The sequence below is a fragment of the Equus asinus genome, chromosome 25, assembly GCF_041296235.1.
Source record: "Equus asinus isolate D_3611 breed Donkey chromosome 25, EquAss-T2T_v2, whole genome shotgun sequence".
Lineage (NCBI taxonomy): Eukaryota > Metazoa > Chordata > Mammalia > Perissodactyla > Equidae > Equus > Equus asinus.
The window spans coordinates 20,834,518-20,855,920 of NC_091814.1; the positions used below are offsets into that span (position 1 = coordinate 20,834,518).

The window sequence follows — 21,403 nt, forward strand, 5'->3', positions numbered from 1 at the left end:
TACATAGACTTTTTAATGTCTTCCATTGTATGCACCGACATGAGAAGCTGCATTTTCTGACAACTATAATCCAACACTGCTGCACACTGCCCAGAAGTTTAGCCCTCAGGTTGAAAACCAAGCTGCTCTTCCAAGACTTCAAATTATGGACACCTGAGGGGTTATGCCTCTCTAGAGAATATTGCTATGAGCAAGCTTGTATCTGCAATTCCAGAAACTGAAATGATAATCATCACAATGCGTTTTAATTCTTGGTAAATATACTTATTCTGTAGCTTAAAGCTCCTTGATAGGAATGAATACATTGTCAATTCTGTATGTTCCCACTCCTACTAAGATACCTGGTATCAAGCTTTTATTGAGTGACTTTTTGGTGAGTGAATATATGAATCAAACTCAATAGGAGGGCTTAGTCTTTATATTTTTCATGATCCCATGCACTCTGGGATGGCTGCAATTTCATTTCTAAGGATAATGGAATGCTGGCTATAGTCTATACAGTTGCATGGGGAAACCATAAGAGATTTGGGAAAGAAAATTTTCCAATTTGTAAGTGGGCCAGTGAGAATCAAGGAATGAGAAAGGTGGAGAAATAAGAGGGGAAGTGAGAAAGAGGATATGTCTAGGATATTAAAGAGGAGGGGAGTAGAATGGAATGTCCTGAAGAAGGGACATGATGGAACATGGAGGCAGAGTTGAGTGGAGAAACTGGAAGAATTGTGATCTGTTAAAACAGGCAGAACCCAGGGAAACCATGTAGTTTCTGTTTTTTATTTTAGAGATGAGATGCAAGACCCAGAGAGGAGTAGTGACTTTTCAATATCACACACAACTTTCTCCATGGCAGTTGAGGAAGGCAAGTAGACAGTCTGAGGCTAGGGTAAGGAAAGTGGTTGGAATCCAGACAGGAGAGAATAGCATTAGGTCAGAGCTGGAGGGGAAGTGAGAGATCATGTAGGAGGCCCAAGGTTTAGGGAAGCAGCAGATTCTCTTTGTTGCAGTCAGTGGTTGGTGGGAGGATTTTCTGTTGGCGGAAGAAGGAAGTCAGAATACATAAACCAAGGGGTTGGTTTGCTGAAAACAGAGAGAAATAAAAAAAAAAAAATCTGCAAATGACATGTTGTTTCTGCAACTTGAGTTACTAGCTGTTCTTTTCTCAGGTGGTGACAATGCAGACTGTAAGAACATCTGTCAGCTGCCCAGTTGGGTAGATCTGGTTAGAGTATGGTGGACTTTCTCAAAATGGATCTGGATTTTAAGGATACCAGAACGCTTACAATCTGAGCATTCCTGTCTCCAGGTCCACTTTACTCTTTTGAAGGATAATGGTAGAGCATGAGGCCCTGTGTTAGGAAAATGTTATCGTTATGCTAGTGTAGGGACCTGAAATTGGCCACCCCAAGATATGTCTGTTTGGCATCAGGATTATTTGAGGCTGATTGCTTTTGATAAACTGGGACAGGGAAGGAGGAATGGAACTTGCCCTTTGTTAGGACACATTTACACTTGTAAGGTAAATCTCTATCTGTAAAAGGTGCCTCCCTCTCTGTACCAGGGAGAAGAAAGGAGATGACCTTCTCTCTAGAAACTCTTAATACCAAAGGCAAGGACTTAAATTTTGCATTTTATTGTGCTTCTCTGGTAACCTCCTGTAACTGACTTCCCTCCCCATCCCAACATTGGCATCTCCTTAAAGATTAAGCATCTTTCTTTAGGCTGGGAACTGATTGCAGTGCTCACCTGTGACCGCCCAGCTCCAGACAATCGACTTGCCTCCTGCTACGCGCACCGAGATAGCAGACCACTACCTGCCGTGTCCATCAAGCACTGTGCCGACAGGGCAATCTTGTGACTATTGTGGGAGGGACATTTCAATCACGTGTGAAACACCCTGTTTGGGGGTATATAACCACTCTGTGCACCCCACTTCTTTGGTGTCCTTTCTTCCTTCGGGAAGAAAGGCTCCGGGCCATGGTTCCTCATAAAGCTTTGTTTAATTTTCTCTTGCTATTCTGTCTCATGTGAATTTAATTCATTCTCCGGCCAGACGAACCCCCATTTGGGAAGAGGAAATGTCTTCCTCCCCTACGCTAGACATAGCTTTCCCTTCTCCCTAGTAACTGCTCACTTTATTTCTTCTCTCCTTCCTTCCTGCTTCTCTTTTTCCTTAAAACACCTGAAGTTCTACCACTCGTAGTGGTCCAGGAACACCTCATGTTCCATGTCATCCAGATCTCATCCTTTGCCAACCAATCCTGGGCACAAATTCAGGGTTTGGGTTGGCTGGGTGAGTTGCAGACTCATGGCTGGGACAGTGAATAACGCAGAATGATTGTCCTGCACACCTGGCCCTAGAGCAACTTCAGCACTGAGGAGTTAGTAGACCTGGAGCTGCTGTTCCGTCTCTACTTCATTGGATTAACTTGGGAGATTCAAGACTATGCCAGTCAATTGCAGTTCGAATGTAAATTCAATCCACTCAATTAAAGGGATCCTTAAGAAGGTTCTTCTATTTCGGGGAAATATTGTCACACCTTTCTGGACGGTTTCTCATTATTCCCATCCCACCATAAAAATCTTCTTGCATAAAATTTGGGGATATTATTCCAGATGTTGACTCCTCAAGATTTCCTAGGCTCTTGCTCCTTCTGGACACTTTTTTTCTTGTGCTCTTTTATCTTTCCTCAGTGGTCTCTCTTCTATGGCCTAAAACCCAGATTCATGCAATTAATTGTCCTACTCTGTGCTTGACTACTTAAAATATGATTTCTTCCTCCATTCAATTTCCTCAAAGGTCTATGTCCATAGTCGAACAACTATTATGACCCATTTCATGCACCCTGGAATGCTGTACTCCCACTTTCCTTGCATGGGTTCTCTTACCACTTCCTTTAACCTATATCATCTGCCTCACCAATCATTTCTCCTCAACTTCTTCAAATCAAACTCTTAATTCTTGGCATTTATCCCTCATGCTCCCTTCCCCACCCCAACACTTTTTATCTTTCTTGTTCCTGATCAAATGCATTTTTGACTCACTCTCACACCCACATAAAACATTTTTGCTCACTTTTTTAAAGGCCCTAAGTTCTTATAACATTCCTCTCACATTTTCCTGAATCTCTCTTTCTCCTTCCTCCCTTTTCCCAGATCTCTTTGAATTACAGGTGACAGCTGGTTGTGAGCTGCATTCTGGAAAGACCACAAAAACTTCCTCCAGGTCACTTATCAAGGAACAGATTTCCTGAGTTTGCAAAACATGTCATGGGTACCATCTCCAGAAGGTGAGAGTAGGGCCCAGAGGGTCTGCAGTCTAATCAACCAGTATGAAGACATCAAGGAAACAGTGTTTAAGCTCATCAGAAACATCTGCCCCCAATTTGTCTTGAGTCTGCTTGATGCAGGGAAGATGGATCTCCAGAGGCAAGGTTAGTCCAACCCCTTCCAAGATTTTTCCAAGTCTTGCTCCTTCCAACCATCCCCTTCAAAGTTAGGACAAGGAAGAACTCAAGAGGGAGAGGGGTTGTGGGTGAGACGTTCCTAGAGGAGGATAATACATGAATAGTAATTTGGATTATGTGTCCCTAAGCTGTGTTACAGTCTTCATCTGAATACCTTTCATGTCCTGAGGAGGCAGCTGGCCTGTGTTGCCGTGTGAAGTACAGCAGTCTAGGAGACCAAGACATCATTCTCTACTGGGGTAAGTAAGACTAAATCTGTAAGTGTGAGGAGGTGATTCTGAGCCTAGAGGGCAGGGCAGAGAAAAGTTTCATGATACCAGAACTAAATGAGAGAGATATTGAGAAGGAATGAATACAGCTGATTCCAGGAATAGGTTTGGAACATGAGGGACATTCAGATGTGAGAGATTTGGGGGGAGATGAGGACCCCTTCCCTGAGCAGAGAGGGGAATAGAATGACTAAATAGGATGATTGATGGGACTCATACCTAACGCACATGTTAAGGCAGGGAAATTAATGGATGAAGTAGAATTGGCAGTGGGTTTAAAGTGCCATGTATGTGTCTCTCCAATATTGACAGGACATCACCTTTTTTGTGAACTTGATCCCATTGGCAGTGATAGTGCTCCTAATGCTTCTGATGGTCCTTGCATTATGGTTGAAGAAGCGCTGGTGAGGTCTTTGTATTTCCTCCTTTCTTCCTAACTTCTTATTTCACATTCCATTTTTACCTCTCTTAGTTTTTGTCTCTTGAACATTCCCCCTTATTGTCAATCACTACCTCCAACTTACCCAGAATTTCTCCCTATTTCCCTTCTTTCACATCTCATACCAAGACATCTCTTGAGATTACTCACCATGCTTCCCTCACTGCAATGAGAATTCAACAGCCCAGGAACCTAGGACAATAGAGTAATGCCATCCTTTCTACTCTCCCTTTAAATCTTTTTCTGTTCCTGCTTTATAATCATTCATTAATATAAACTAATTTAATTTCTGTAACTCAGTGGAATGGCTTCCTTGTAATGTCCATTTGTTCAATAGTATTCAACATTCAAAGCATATTTCTGATGTCATATCCTCTAAAGTTCTTCCCTGACCCATACATGGGAAGCAGTCTCTCCCTCATCTGAGCCCAGACAGCACTTCAAACGTACTCTGCTACATGTACATATCACTTCTTACCCAGCATTGTAGTTACTTTTTTCTTTCTTCCCTTTCCAGTATTTAAGCTCCTTTGGGACAACAATCATGACAAAGTTGGCTTTCCTGAATATAATATGTGTTCAGTGAAAATCAAACCCAAACAAAGAGACCATATCCAAGTTGGATTAACTGTCATGTTGATAGTCTTTTCTCCTTATATTAATTCTTGACACGGTTGTAGTATTTGAAATATTGATGTTTCCCTTCTTGCCTCAATGTGTTTTACTTGGTCAGGAAATTCCACACTCCTTTAGTTCTCTTATTTTCTCCCTTATCTCTTTTTGTTTGCTTGTTTTTTTAAAGATTAGCACCTGAGCTAACATCTGTTGCCATTTTTTTCCTTCTTCTCTCCAAAGTCCCCCAGTACATAGTTGTATATTGTAGTTGTAGGTCCTTCTGGTTGTGCTATGTGGTATGCCACCTCAGCAGGGCCTGATGACTGATGCCATGTCCATGCCCAGGATCTGAACTGATGAAACCCTGGGCTGCTGAAACAGAGTATATGAACTTAACCAGTTGGCCATGGGGCCAGCTCCTGTTTGTTTGTTTTGTTTTCTACAATTCAGATATTTTTTAAAAATAGGTTTGAGATATAGCTCACAGAGCATATAATTCATCTATTTAAAGTGTACAATTCAATGGTTTTTAGTATATTCACAGAATTGTATAACCATCACTAAAATAATTTTTAGAACTTTTTCAACGATCTGAAATGAAACCACATACCCATTAACAATTACTCGCCATTTTCCCCCACTCCCAGCTCTAGACATGGGCAATCACTAATTTACTTTATGTCTGTATAGATTTGCCTTTTCTGGAACTTTCATATGAATAGAATCATATAATATATAATCTTTTGTGATGGGTTTCTTTCATTTACCATGATGTTTTCAAGGTTATCTATATTGGAGCGTGTATCGATACTCCACTCCTTTTATTTTAACCTTTTAAAATTTATTTATTTTTTTATTGCAGTAACATTGGTTTATAACATTATGTAAATTTCGTGTGTACATCATTATATTTTGGCTTCTGTGTAGATTACATCATGTTCACCACCCAAAGATTAATTATAATACATCACCATACACATGTGCCTACTCATCCCTTCATCCTCTTGCCTCCTCCTTTCCCATCTAGTAATCCAATGTCTGTCTCTATGTGTTTGTTTGTTGTTGTTGTTATCTTCTATTTATAGGTGAGGTAATACTGTATTTAACTTTCTCCCTCTTACATATTTTGCTTAGCATAATACCTTCAAGTTCCATCCATGTTGTCACAAATGGCAAGATTTCATCCTTGGTTATGGCTGAGTAGTATTCCACTGTGTATATATACACCACATCTTCCTTATCCATTCATCCCTTGATGGGCATCTAGGTTGCTTTCAACTCTCAGTATTGTGAATAATGCTGCAGCGAACATAAGGGTGCATGTATCTTTACACATTCATGTTTTCATGTTCTTTGAATAAATACTCAGCAGTGGAATAGCTGGATCATACGGTAGCTCTATTCTTAATTTTTTGAAGAATCTCCATACTGTTTTCCATAGAGGTTGCAACCATTTGCACTCCCACAAGCAGTGTGTGAGACTTCCCTTTTCTCCACATCCTCTCTAACACTTGTTATTTCCTGTCTTGTTAATTATAGCCATTCTGACAGGCATGAGGTGATATCTCATTGCAGTTTTGATTTTCATTTCCCTCATAATTAGTGATGTTGAACATCTTTTCATGTGCCTGTTGCCCATCTCTATATCTTCTTTGGAGAGATGTCTGTTCAGATCTTTTGCTCATTTTTTAATTGAGCTGTTAGTTTTTGTGTTTGTTGAGATATATGAGTTCTTTATATATTTTGGATATCAACTCCTTATCAGATATATGGTTTGCAAATATCCTCTCCCGATTGTTAGGCTGTCTTTTTGTTTTGTTGATGGTTTCCTTTGCTTTGCAGAAACTTTTAGTTTGATGTAGTCCCATTTGTTTATTTTTTCTGTTGTTTCTCTTGCCTGGCCAGACATGCTACTAAGACTGATGTTGAATAGTGTACTGCCTATGCTTTTTTTCTACAAGTATCATGGTTTTATGTCTTAAGTTCAAGTCATTAATCCATTTTGAGTTAATTTTTGTGTATGGTGTAAAGTAATGGCCTACTTTCATTCTTTTGCAGGTGGCTGTCCAGTTTCCCTAACACCACTTATTGAAGAGACTTTCCTTTATTCTTTCTATGTTATTGGCTCCCTTGTCAACAATTAGCTGTCCATAGACCTGTGGGTTTATTTCTGGGCTCTCAGTTCTGTTCCCTTGATGTGTGTGTCTGTTTTTCTTCCAGGACCATGCTGTTTTGGTTACTATAGCTTTGTAGTATACTTTGAAATCAGGGAGTGTGATACCTCCAGCTTTGTTCCTAAAGCAATCTACAGATTCAATGTAATCCCTATCAAAGTTCCAATGACATTTTTTCACAGAAATAGAAGAAAGAATCCTAAAATGTATGTGGAACAACAAAAGACCATGAATAGCCGAAGAGATCCCTAAACTCTTAAAGAAAAATGTAGCTTTGCCACTTTGCCACTCTCTACATTTTCCAAATATAGAGAGACAGCTCTGTCCAAATTATTCCAAATAAAAAGAGAGAAAGAGTATGCAGGCTATGTGTTAGGAGTAGTGGGGTAGATATCTCACTGAATGGTTAAGAAAAGGGAATAAGAGAGCTCAGGATTAGGGTGGGATCAAGACAGGAGAAGTATATGGGTGACTCCCCCAAAGGGCAGTGCTACCCAACACCCTTCATTAGATATTGGTTCCTTTAGGTTTTGATTGTTAATTCAAGTAATATTTGTTAAGCACTGAATGTGAGACAGGTACATACAACTTGTAAATTGGTGTGGGAGAAACAACCCAGATAGTACTCATCTGCATAAGTTGCAATATTTACTACTTCAGTCGGTCTATGTCCTATTTACTGGTTACACTTTTTGTTCCTTTTTAAAAATTTTGAATCAACTTTATGGATGTATAATTTACATACAATAAAATACGTTTATTTTAAGTGTACAATTCTATCCATTTTTTTATTGAGTTCATAATACTTAACATCAATGTGAGATTTCAGTTGCACATTATTTCTTGACTGTCACCACATAAGTGCTCCCCTTCACCCTCTGTACCTCTCTACCCCACTTCATCTGGTAACCACTGAACTGTTTTCTTTCTCCCAGCACTTGTTTATATTCCACATATAAGTGAAATCATCTGCTGTTTGTCTTTCTCAGACTGGCTTATTTCGCTTAGCATAATTCCCTCTAGGTCCTTCCATGTTATTGAAAATGGGATGAATTGTCTTTTTTTCTGGCTGAGTAGTATTCCATTGTGTATATATATCACATCTTCTTTATCCAATCATTTGTCAATGGGCACTTGGGTTGCTTCCATGTCTTGGCTATTGTGAATAGTGCTGCAATGAACATAGGGGTGCATATGTTACTTTGGATTGTTGATTTCAAATTGTTTGGGTAGATACCCAGTAGTGGGATAGCTGTGTCACATAGCAGTTTTATCTTTGGTTTTTTGAGCAATCTCCATACTGTCTTCCATAGTGGTTGCACCAGTTTGCATTCCCACCAGCAATGTATGAGGCTTCCCTTCTCTCCACACCCCCTCCAACATTTGTTACTTTTAGTTTTAGTGATTATAGCCATTTTGACAAGCATAAGGTGATATCTTAGTGTAGTTTTAATTTGCATTTCCCTGACCATTAGTGATGTTGAACATCTTTTCATGTGATTATTGGCCATCTGTATATCTTCTTTGGGAAAATGTCTATTCTTCTCCTCTGCCCAGTTTTTGATTGAGTTGTTTGCTTTCTTATTGTTCAGCTGTGTGAGTTCCCTATATATTATGGAGATTAACCCCTTGTCAGATATATGATTTGCAAATATTTTCTCCCAATTGGCAGGTTGTCTTTTTGTTTTGATCCTAGTTTCTTTTGTGCTGCAGAAGCTGCTTAGTCTGATGAATTCCCACTTGTTTAGTTTTTTTTTTTTGTTTCCCTTGTCTGAGAGGACGTGGTATTTGAAAAGATCCTTTTTAGTTCTATGTCAAAGAGTGTATTACCAATATTATCTTCCAGTTGTTTTATAGTTTCAGGATGCATCTTCAAGTCTTTGATCCATTTTGAGTTTATTTTTGTGTATGGAGTGAGATAGTGGTCTACCTTCATTCTTTTGCATGTGGCTGTCCAGTTTTCCCAACACCATTTCTTCAAGAGACTATCTTTTCTCCATGTATGTTCTTGGCATCTTCGTCAAAGATTAGCTGTCCATAGATGTGTGGTTTTATTTCTAAGCTTTCAGTTCTGTTCCATTGATCTATGTCCCTGTTTTTGTACCAGTACCATGCCATTTTGGTCTCTATGGCTTTGCAGTACATTTTGAAGTCAGGGATTGTGATACCTCCAGCTTTGTTCTTTTTTCTCAGGAATGCCTTAGCAATTCTGGGTCTTTGGTTGCTTCATATGAATTTTAGGATTCTTTGCTCTATTTCTGTGAAGAATGTCCTTGGGGTTCTGATAGGGATTGCATTGAATCTGTAGATTGCTTTGGGTAGTATGGACATTTTAACTATGTTTATTCTTCTAATCCTTGAGCAAGGAATCTCTTTAAGTCATTATCAATTTCTCTCAGTAATGTCTTATAGTTTTCATTAAATAAGTCCTTCACCTCCTTGGTTAAATTTAATCCTAGGTACTTTATTCTTTTAGTTACAATTGCAAATGGAATTATATTCTTGAGTTCTCTCACTGTAAGTTCATTATTGGAGTATAGAAAAGCAACTGATTTTTGTAAGTTGATTCTGTACCCTGCATTTTACTGTAGATGTTAACTATTTCTATTAGTGTTTCAAAGGATTTTTGGGGGTTTTCTATATATAAGTTCACATCATCTGCAAACAGTGAGAGTTTCACTTCTTCCCTCCCTATTTGGATTCCTTTTATTCCTTTCTCTTGCCTAATTGCTCTGGCCAAAACCTCCAGTACTATGTTGAATAAGAATGGTGATAGTGGCATCCTTGTCTTGTTCCTGTTCTCAGGGGCATGGCGCTTAGTTTTTGCCCATTGAGTATCATGTTGGCTGTGGGTTTGTCATATACGGCCTTTATTATATTGAGGTAATTTCCTTCTATCCCCATTTTGTTCAGAGCTTTTATTATACATCACTGTTAGATCTTGTCAAATGCTTTCTTTGCATCTATTGAGATGATCATGTGCTTTTTATTCCTCAATTTGTTGATGTGGTGTATCACGTTGATTGATTTGCAGATGTTGAACCATTCCTGTGTCCCTGGAATGCATCCCACTTGATCACGATGTGTGATCCTTTTGATGTATGGCTGAATTTGGGTTGCCAAAATTTTGTTGAGAATTTTTGCATCTATGTTCATCAGCAATATTGGCCTGTAGTTCTCCTTTTTTGTGCTGTTCTTGTCAGGTTTTAATATCAGAGTGATGGTGGCCTTGTAGAATGTGTTAGGAAGTGTTCCATCCTCCCTAATGTTTTGGAATAGCTTGGAAAAGATAGGTACTAAATCCTCTCTGAAAGTTTGGTAGAATTCCCCAGGAAAGCCATCTAGTCCTCAGCTTTTATTCTTTGGGATTTTTTTTTTTATTAAGATTATGATAGTTTACAACCTTGTGAGATTTCAGTTGTACGTTATTGTTAGTCATGCTGTGGGTACACCACTTCATCCTTTGTGCCCTCCCCTGACCCCCCCTTTTCCCTGGTAACCACCGATCAGTTCTCCTTGTCTATATGTTAACTTCCACCTATGAGTGGAGTCATATAGAGTTCATCTTTCTCTGTCTGGCTTATTTTGCTTAACATAATACCCTCAAGGTCCATCCATGTTGATGTGAATGGGACGATTTTGCCCTTTTTTATAGCTGAGTAGTATTCCATTGTGTATATATACCATATCTTCCAATCATCCATATATATCCAATCATCAGTTGCTGGGCACTTAGGTTGGTTCCACATCTTGGCTATTGTAAATAATGCTGCGATGAACATAGGGGTGCATGGGACTCTTGGAATTGCTGATTTCAGGTTCTTAGGATAGATAGCCAGTAGTGGGATGGCTGGGTCATAAGGTATTTCTATTTTTAACTTTTTGAGAAATCTCCATACTGTTTTCCATAGTGGCTGCACCAGTTTGCATTCCCACCAACAGTGTATGAGAGTTCCTTTTTCTCCACAACCTCTCCAACATTTGTCACTCTTGGTTTTGGATATTTTTGCCAATCTAACGGGTATAAGGTGATATCTTAGTGTAGTTTTGATTTGCATTTCTCTTTGGGATGCTTTTGATTGCTGTTTCAATCTCTTTCCTTGTGATTGGTCTGTTCAGATTGTCTGTTTCTTCTTGACTTAGCTTTGGGAGGTTGTAAGAGTCTAAGAATTTATCCATTTCCTATAGTTTATCCATTTTGTTGGCATATAGTTTTTCAAAGTATTCTTTTATAATCTGTTGTATTTCTGTGGAGTCTGTTGTTATTTCTCCTCTTTCATTTCTGATTTTGTTTATTTGAGCTTTCTCTCTTTTTTTCTTTGTAAGTCTGGCTAGGGGTTTGTCAATTTTATTTATCTTCTTAAAGAACTAGCTCTTTGTTTCATTGATCCTTTCTATTGCCGTTTTTGTTTCAATAGCATTTATTTCTGCTCTAATTTTTATTATTTCTCTTCTTCTGCTGACTTTGGGCTTTGTTTATTCTTCTTTTTCTAATTCACTTAGGTGTAATTTGAGATTGCTTATTTGGTGTTTTTCTTGTTTGTTAAGGTGTGCCTGTATTGTGATTAATTTCCCTCTTAATACAGCTCTTGCTGTATCCCATATCAATTTGTATGGCATGTTATGATTTTCATTTGTCTCCAGATATTTTTTGAATTCTCCTTTAATTTCTTCAATGATCCATTGTTTTTTCAATAGAATATTATTTAGTCTCCACATCTTTGTCCCTTCTCAGCATTTTTCTTGTAATTAACTTCTAGCATTATGATTGGAGAAGATTCTTGTTGTTATTTCAATTTTTTTTTTTTTAATTTATAGAGGCTTGCCTTGTTTCCCAACATATGATGTATCCTTGAGAATGTTGCATGCGCACTTGAGAAGAACGTGTATTCTGCTGTTTTAGGATGGAGTGTTCTATATATGTCTACTAAGTCCAACTGGTTTAGCTTTTCATTTAATTCTCCTGTTTCCTTGTTGATTTTCTTTCTGGATGATCTGTCCAATGATGTGAATGGGGTGTTGAGGTCCCCTACTATTATTGTGTTATTTTTAATATTTTCTTTTAGGTTTATTAATAGTTGCTTTATGAAGTTTGGTGCTCCTGTGTTGGGTGCATAGATATTTATAAGCATTATTTTTTCTTGATGGTGTGTCCCTTTGATCATTATATACTGCCCCTCTTTGTCTCTCTTTACCTGCCCTATCTTGAAGTCTACTTTGTCTGACATAAGTATTGTGACACCTATTTTCTTTTGTTTGCCGTTAGCTTGGAGTATCATCTTCCAGCCATTCACTCTGAGCCTGTCTTTGTCATTGGAACTGAGATGTGTTTCCTGGAGGCAGCAAATTGTTGGATCTTGTTCTTTAATCCATCTTGCCCCTCTGTGTATTTTTATTGGAGAATTAAATTCCTTTACATTGAGGGTGATTGTTGATGTATCAGGGCTTAATGCTGTCATTATATCACTCATTTTCTGGTTTTCCTGCATTTCCTTTGTTTCTCATCCTGTGTGTTTTGATCTACCCCATGAATTATGTAGTTTTTTATGATACATTTCTTTGTTTTTTCTGTATCTCTGTTCTGCTTTTTAGTTTAGTGGCTACTCTGAAGTTTGTATTCAGAATCTCATGTATAAGATAGTCTGTTTTCTGATGGCCTCTTGTTTCCTTAGTCTACAATGATTCAGTCCCTTTCATCCTCCCCTCCTAAGTTATTTTTCTCATATCTTATTCCAACTTGTATTGTGAGTTCGTGGTTAAAGTAACAAGACTGTCTTTGTTTTTGGTGTTTTCCTTCCCTTTGGCCTAATGCTATAGTTGAATGTTTGCTATCCTATTCTGATGCTGTCTAACTATTTGTCTCCTTACTTTGTGTTTTGTGACCCCTTTCTCCATTTTTTTCTTTTTTCAGGTATGAGGGTCTTCCTTAGGATTTCTTGTGGGGGGGGGGGGCAATCTCATGGCTATGTAGTCCCTTAGCTTTTGTTTGTCTGGGAAAGATTGAATTTCTCCCTCGTGTCTGAAGCATATTTTTGCTGGATAGAGTATTCTTGGCTGAAGATTTTTATCTTTTAAAATTTTGAATATGTCATTCTATTCTCTCCTAGCTTGTAAGGTTTCTGCAGAGAAATCTGCTGAAAGCCTTATAGGGGTTCCTTTGTAGGTTATTTTCTTCTGCCTTACTGCCCTGAGTATTCTTTCCTTGTCATTCATTTTTGCCAATTTTACTACTATATACCTTTCAGTAGGTCTTTTTACATTGAAAAATCTAGGTGATCTAGAAGCTTCCTTCATGCATATTTCCCTCTCATTCCCTAGATTTGGGAAGTTCTCTGCTGTTGTTTCTTTGAACATGCTTTCTGCTCCATTCTCCTTTTCACCTTCTTGAATACCTATAATTCTTATGTTGCATTTCCTCATTGAGTTGGATTTTTCTCAGAGACTTTCTTCATTTCTGTTTAGTCTTAGTTCTCTCTCATCCTATGTCTGGAGCATTTCAACATGTCTATATTTGATTATGCTGATTTCCTCCTCTATGATGTCTACACGAGCATTCATGGAATCTGTACTTTGTTTTATCTCTTCCATAGTGTCTTTCATCTCTAATATTTCTGATTGATTCTTCCTTATTGTTTCAATCTCTTTTGTGAAGTAGCTCCTGAACTCATTGAATTGTTTCTCTATGTTCTCTTTTACCTCATTGAGTTTTCTGATGATAGGTATTTAAAATTCATTGTCATTTAGTTTACCTATTTCTGTGTCCTCAGGACTGAGTTCTGGGTACTAGTCATTTTCCCTCTGGTCTGGAGATTTGATGTAGTGTCTGATACTAGAAGGATGGGTCTTTACCGTTCTGGTATTATTCAGTTGCAGTTACAGCCTATCACCACTAGGTAGGGGTTGAGAGCCACATATTCTGAACCCTCTGCCTTCAGCCGAGATGGTGCCATGAGGGTCAGGGGAGGGGTGCTTTCTCCTGTGTGCAGTCCTGGGTTTCCAGACCAGCTCTCACTATCTGGTTTCCTGGGATCTAGGCTTGATGAGGTCACCCCACATGAAAGCTTTTGTCCTGTTAGAGGGCTTTGCTCTAGGCTGCAAGGGCCCTAGGGAGTCCTGAGTTATCCCATAGACATGTGTTCCCTCCCCAACTCCTTCCCTCTCAGAACCTCCCGTGGCAGCAATCCCAGTCTTTAGGGGAGGAAGTGAAGTTCTCTCTTACCCCATTCCAGCTCTCCCAAGGGGGGCTCCTGCCTCTCCCCCGCTGTCATGTCACTGCATGTCTCTGTGAGGTTTTTGTGCTTTTAGGGTATTTTCTTTTGTAATATGGTTGCTCCTTTTTGTTGTATGTTGGAGGGGAGAGAGTCCCAGGCAAGTTCACTCTGCCATGATGCTGATGTCTTATGCTTAACCGAGTTCTATCTGTTTTGACAAATGTATACACCCATGTAAGAATGACCACAATCAAGAAATAGAACATTTCTATTATTGCAATATCCCTTAGACCCATTTGTATTTAAACCCACTGCATCTTTGTAGTTCCTGATATGCTTTGTGGTAGTTAAGCTTAGAGTTATCTTTTCTATAGTTTTATTAAAATGGAGCAAACTGCATGTATTCTTTGTATCTGGCACTTTTTTTCACCTGGCATGTAGTGATGTCATCCATATTGCTTATCAGTGTACTAGTAGTCTCTTTCTTTTTATTGCTCAACAGAATTTCATGTATGAATAAACTATATATATTTGTCTTTGTCCATCCTCTTTTTGGTGGACATTTGGTTTGTTTACAGTTTGAGGTTCTTTGAATAAAGCTGTCATTGCTGTTTTGTTTGTTTTGCTTTGGTTTTCATTTGTTTGTTGTTTAGTAATCCACCTAGACAAATTCTGTAGATTCTGTCTGCCCTGAAGTTTGTAGCCACTGATGTCTCTGCTCATTTTGTAAATATAAGATTCTTTTCTTTCCTTCCTTCCTTCCCTCTCTCTCTCTCCAACTTCCTGTCTCCTTCTGTCGCCCTCTCCTTCTGTATCTCTTCCTCCCTCCATCCCCTTCCTCCCTTTTTACTTTCTTTCTCTTTCCTGGATTCCTAGGAGTCACATCTAAATCAGCATAACTTAGTGGTAGCCACAATTAATAAGAAGTTGTGCCTTTACATCTTAAACTTGTAAGGCTTTCAGCTTTCCCTGAGAGGATCTGTGAGGATTGGAGCACATGTTTCCCATTCAAACAGTTTACAAATGTGCCCTGGGTTCTACTTTTTCTTTGTGCAAAGCTTCGTGTTTGTTCAGGGATAAAAAGATAACTGTGGCCGTCTTTGGTCTCTCCTTAGTATATGTGCAGCCTTCCAAACCTCCAGGAATAAGTGGGAGCTTATCAAACTCCACTATGGCTATCTCATTTTCTAGTTGTCTTTGTTAAGTTTTGACTGGTCTCTTCTTTTCCTCAACCAGTATTGCAGCCTTTGGCAGCTGTAAAATTGACCTTTGATTTTTGCCACCAACTGCTGTTGTTTTCTACAAACTCCCTGGGTATGTGGCCTCTCTGTGGAGTTTCAAATCTAGTATATCCTTCTGCTGACAGCAATACTGCTAATCCTCAGCCTGTGGCACCACCAAGCCAGGAGAAAGATGAAAGTAGCCCCAAGTTACATTGCCCTAAGTATTTCTGCTGAGGTTCAGGTAGGTCTTCTTGAATACGCACATCTCATTCTATTGTATGCCTCTGGTCATTTTCCAGAATTTTGAAATGGTTTACTTTGAAAATTTTGTTCAATATTATCATTGATAATTGGAGAAAGGATTTACTGAGCTCCTTAGTCTGCCATTCTTGATGTCCTACTCCATGTAGACATTTTGTAACATTATCTATAAAACAAGATTTTCACTTCCTAAAAATTGAAAGCAAAATGCAAAAACATGCACAACCACTTATCTAGTTGGTGACACACCACAAGTCAGGGACTACTTCAAGCAACTTTAAACCATAATAATTTGTTTATCCCCAGGGGATATACCCTAGGGTCAGAAAATATATCTTAAATTGTTTTCAAGAATCATATTGTTGATGGTAGTGTTTGTCTTGTTATTCTAAGACTTTTGTGAGTATAATCTAGTGGGATATAGTCTATAGTTGTATAGGTAAATAGTATAGAGTATAGGGTGCAGTGGGATTAGGTTAAAATATAATTGTGTTGATTCATTGGGAATGAGGATTTTTTGCATGGGAGAAGAAAAGTTGATATGAGATAGACGAATAAAACTCTGTAGTTTTAAACTTGAATTGAAAGTATAAATATGAACTCAGTGTCATATTTATCCTTAAAAAATCATTTTAGCCACTTTTTTTTTTAAAGATTTTATTCTTTTCCTTTTTCTCCCCAAAGCCCCCCGGTACATAGTTGTATATTCTTTGTTGTGGGTCCTTCTAGTTGTGGCATGTGGGACACCTCCTCAGCGTGGCTCAATGAGCAGTGCTGTGTCTGCGCCCAGGATTCAAACCAACGAAACACTGGGCCGCCTGCAGCGGAGCGCAAACTTAACCACTCGGCCACGGGGCCAGCCCCCATTTTAGCCACTTAAAAAGCCAGGAAACCAAGACTAACCTAGAACTCAGACTATGATTTTCACATAATATTTTCCCACTAAAAGGAACCAGAAAGCCTTGGGGAAATGTCTAATTTCTAGTTTGGGGCAGGAAGTTTCTACAAATCTGGAACGACTTTGCCACACCAGAAAGTAATGGAGAGTTCAATGAAGGCATGTTGAAAGCATTCAGATGCAAGAGACTTGAAAAGGATTCCATGTCACAGATCAAACAACCTGAGCTTCAGTAAAAACAATGGCTAGTATAGATTCAAGTACTTCAAATATGTTGACATTCATTTATGAAAAAAACAAAGCCTCAGTGGTCACCTAGGAAGCTATGTAAACAATTCATTCTCTTGAAAACTGGTAAATGAATGGAAGGAATCAAGTACTTATTCTGTCTTTGGTTATCTCAAGATAATGAGATAGTTATTTAAAAGAATATATCTTTTTAGAAATATTCTAATTAAGAAAAAAGGTATAATCCTTTTATGTGTGCCCTAAAGAAATACCAGATCTAGATCAGTTGTTCTCAAGGTGTGTTCAGGGGTACCTGAGAGTTCCTATCTTACTCTCAGAGGGTTCATGAGTTCAAAACTATTCTTATAACAATACTAAGATGTTATTTTAGTGCATGTTGTTTTCCAGTGGCTATGTGACATGTAATATTGCATCAGATTGTATTCAGAAACACATATGAAAACAGCTGTCTTCTATTAAGCCAAATGTTAAAGAGAATTGCAAAAATATTTTTTAAATTTAAAAAGCTATAAAGTCTCTAATCTCACTATATTTTTTTGGAAAAAATAACAAAGATATTACTTTTTAAATACATATTCATCTATTTTTAAGTTAATAAATAAATATATATTTTAAAAATGTATTATGTTTTCCTTCTAATATAGTGTCTATCTATCTATCTCTATCTAATATTCCAGCCTTCATACATTGCTGGTGGGGATGCAAAATGGTACAGCTCCTATGGAAAACAGTTTGGCAGTTTCTCAAAATGTAAACATAAAGTTAAGCATTTGACCCACTAATTCCACTTCTAGGTATATCCTCATAACAATTGAAAACAGATTTTCAAACAAATATTTGTACACAGATGTCCATAGCAGCATTATTCACAATAGTGAACAGTGAATAATGAATAGTGAATAGGAAACAACCCAAATGTCCATCAATGAATGAACAGATAAACAAAGTGCGGTATCTACTTATGATGGAATATTATTCAGCCATAAAGAGGAATGAAAGAAAGTTACATGATGTAATGTATGATGCACCTAAAAAGCATTACACTAAGTCAAAGAAATCAGAAAATTATACATATTCTAGGATTCCATTTATAGGAAATATCCAGAGTAAGAAAATACGTAGAGATAGAAAGATTATTGGTTAACAGAAACCCAGGTTGAAGGAGGAGTGGGGGTGACTGCTCAATGGGTATGGGATATTCTTTTAGGGTGATAAATATGTTTGGGAAGTTGTTAGAATTGATGGTTGCACAACATTGTAATGTATTAAATGCCACTGAATTGTACACTTTAAATTTTATGTTACATTTCACCTCAATAAAAAAATGAATAAGCAATTATAAGACATTCACACTACAACATGAAACTCCACATGAAACAGTATAATATGAAGCAACTCTAAGATGTTCCCTTACAAAAGAATGGAAGAAAAGATGGAAAATCTTTTGAGAGAAAAAATTGCCTACAAAGTAATAACACATAGAATGACAGAAGTTTGATCATCAACAGTAGATGCAAGAAAACAATAAAATAAAATTGGACACTAGAATTTGAAATTCAGGTATATCTGGACATGAGTCTACTATTCAGATATAAGACTCATATGGACCTCAATGCATGTACTTTTTAAAGATTACAACAGCAAAAAGAAAAGCAAACATATACGAATGATATCATGTAAAAAAAACAAAACAAAACAAAACAAAAAACGTGCAGTTTGGATTGAAAGGGCAATAAGGCAAAAATGTGGTGTCAATCAGCCTTTTTTTTTAATATGAAAAGTTCAGAGATGGATATTAAAAGTAAGTAAGATACAAAAGAAGTTTGCTTGAAAAATAACAAAAACAGTTTAAAAATTGATTTTTCCCCCAAGTCCAATATTGTGGTCTAGGTAACCATCAGAGTAAAGGCTTCATATGTTCATTTCTTTCATAAGAATGAGTTCATGCAGAACTATATACCCAAGTGAGTGTGCAAGAGACACATGCATCACACACACAAGAACATACATTCACAGGGCAGACACACAGCTGAGTTTTTGTTGTTCTAGGCACTTAATACCCGTGTTCTTAAGTCTGCTGCCTTCCTGCCATGTTTGATAAACTACTCTCAGAAGTTTAAATCTCTCTGTGTCCAAGTAACTGTGGAGGGAGGCAAATTTTCACTGGAAAGATATCCCTTATAGATAAACTTGACGTTCTTTCCAACTCTTAACAATCTACGGATCTTGAACAAAATTAAGGCATTCAAGGTTCCTGAACTAAAATTGAGTCTGTGAACTCACTTCCAAGTGTGGGATAAGGTGGGATGGGTGATGAGAATGTGGATAGTGAAGAAGTAGTGCAGAGCTGCTGTGGGCACAAATAAGAGGCACTCAATAAATATCTGTTGAATAAATGAATGAGTGCATAAATGAACAAGCGGGTAACAATATACTTATAATTTTTGGATTTATTGTTAACTTTTATTACTTATTTTTAATTTGTATTACCTCGTTAAATTCACAAAATTAAAAAAAAAGCAATACCCTAGGCTACTCATTTGCTTGAGTTTTCTCTGCTTGGTTTAGCATTTTTAGGTTCTGTGGGCACTTCTAAAACTGTAGAGGAATGCATAAAGTAGCAGTCCTCAAGCAACCATTAGATACCAGCTCACTTGAGCAGCTGCCTTGTACTTAGGTAGAAGGTCCTCTGTTGGCCTCAAGTCTGCAAAAATCTTACCTTTGGATCCAGGGAGTGTGTGTTCTCTGCTTTTGAGATAGAATTTTAGGATACTTCTTATTGTATTTATTGTTGTTGTGAACTTGGAGGAATCAGAGGTAAATTTTCACCTTTTTATTCCTGTTCTCACTCTGCTTTTCACCAATAAAGGCAGGACCTTGTCTTCTGATTCTTTTGATTGGAGTCATATGGATTTTGAAATATTTGTTTCCACTCAGCCTTTTGTTTTGGAGGCATAAGCCTTTGAGAGAGAAGTCTTTATAGGATCAATATGGAAAGGCTTTTGTAAATGTCAGGTTCTGAGTGCCCTTCTTCATGGCCATCATCTTCACGTTCTAGTGAGTGTACTAGTACCCTTAATTAAGTTTTCAGCTAAGCAGGGAAGAATAATAGTGATGATAGCAACAATGGAATCAAAAGAACAAGTACACTTTTCAATTGTCTGACTCTCTGAAACAGGAGCTGGAGTTCTCAGAATCTCCGTCTCACTAGTGCTTTTATGATTTTCAGAGTATGTCTCTCTTGAGAGTACACTGAGACATTGTGAGCACTCACAGTGATCCATCTGGCATCCTCTCTGAGGCAAACTACAACTACCTTTCTGTTGCTGCACATTGCTGTCAGTGGTATATTTGTTGTGTGGGAGAATTAATCTATTCATTGTACTTGCACATCACTATGCTCTTAAAATTTTTTCATGCCAGTGAATCTATAGCACATTGAGTAAACTGAATCTTGGGTGTTCTACCCTGAACTAAAGACTTACAAAGAAAAAAGAAGATGTAATGTCAATGGTAAGTAATGTTAAGTCTCTGCTATTGTCTCTGGCTATTACTCAAAAAGTAGATTAGATTATGTCATGAGTTGGATTCTGTGAATATATATACTTGCATACTTTGGAATTTGGAGAGCTATTCTGCACTTTCCAATTAGGCAGTGATAATCTTGATGAAGGCTACCCTTATTAATATTGTGAACCATTTATTTCCAGGAATAGAGAATGTTATATTACTCATTTTGCATTTTATTACCTATATAAATAGAATCAGTTAGTGAAAACCCCAAACACTTGGAACATTTTACTATTACGTTGCTGCTAGAGGATACATAGATCTATACAAATTTGTAATTTTTCCCTGATTGGAGAAAATCCAAGAATCATCCTTAAAGTCAACCTATTGATTAAAGTACAAATATTTTACTCAGTGGATGCTAAATGTATTGTTCAAACTTGCCAAGTGCACATAAAGAGAAGGTAGTAGATGACATCTTAGGTAAAATCTCTCTGAATTTTTGGTGAAACAATGACAAGCTCTTTGCTCATCTAATAATGTTTTACTTGGTGATAGGAAAGGCCAAAATGTAGATCAGGGTTGTGAGATATTATAAAAGGAGAAAGAGATTCTGTTGCTTATAGAACTTTCTACAACAAGTTAATCTTTGACTAGGTTGAAGCTACACATAGCATAAATCCTAAAATTCTGCTTGTTCCATGAACACTTGCTGCTCAAAACTCCAAAAGTGAAGAGCTACTGAACAAAGGTCATATACCAGTAGCAAATCCCATTTTTCCCCTCAAAAATTGTTATGGAGAGAGTGATATAATCATCATGGAAGAGTAAGTTGTTTCTTTTGTCTCTCCCCTCTAAGTTACAGCTAAAAGGAATTTCATCAACCAACAGAAGATTCCCTACACAATACAACAAGACACATGAGAGATCCACACAGCTATACATCTGAAGCTGGGTGGATTGGATCCCTGAGAAGCAGTGGAACTAGGTGAGTGGACCCCTGCTCCTCCCTGGCAGCAGCAACCCAGATCACAGCTCCTCACTCAGCAGCCAGCATGATAGAGTGGAGGCGGGGGCAGTCTGGCCTGCATGT

General features: G+C 37.9%; 1 pseudogene; it reads left to right on the top strand.

The window, feature by feature from the left end:
- The first annotated feature begins 1,117 nt into the window (after nucleotides 1–1,117).
- Nucleotides 1,118–12,875, top strand: LOC106835781 (T-cell surface glycoprotein CD1c-like; annotated as a pseudogene).
- Nucleotides 12,876–21,403: the final 8,528 nt, after the last annotated feature.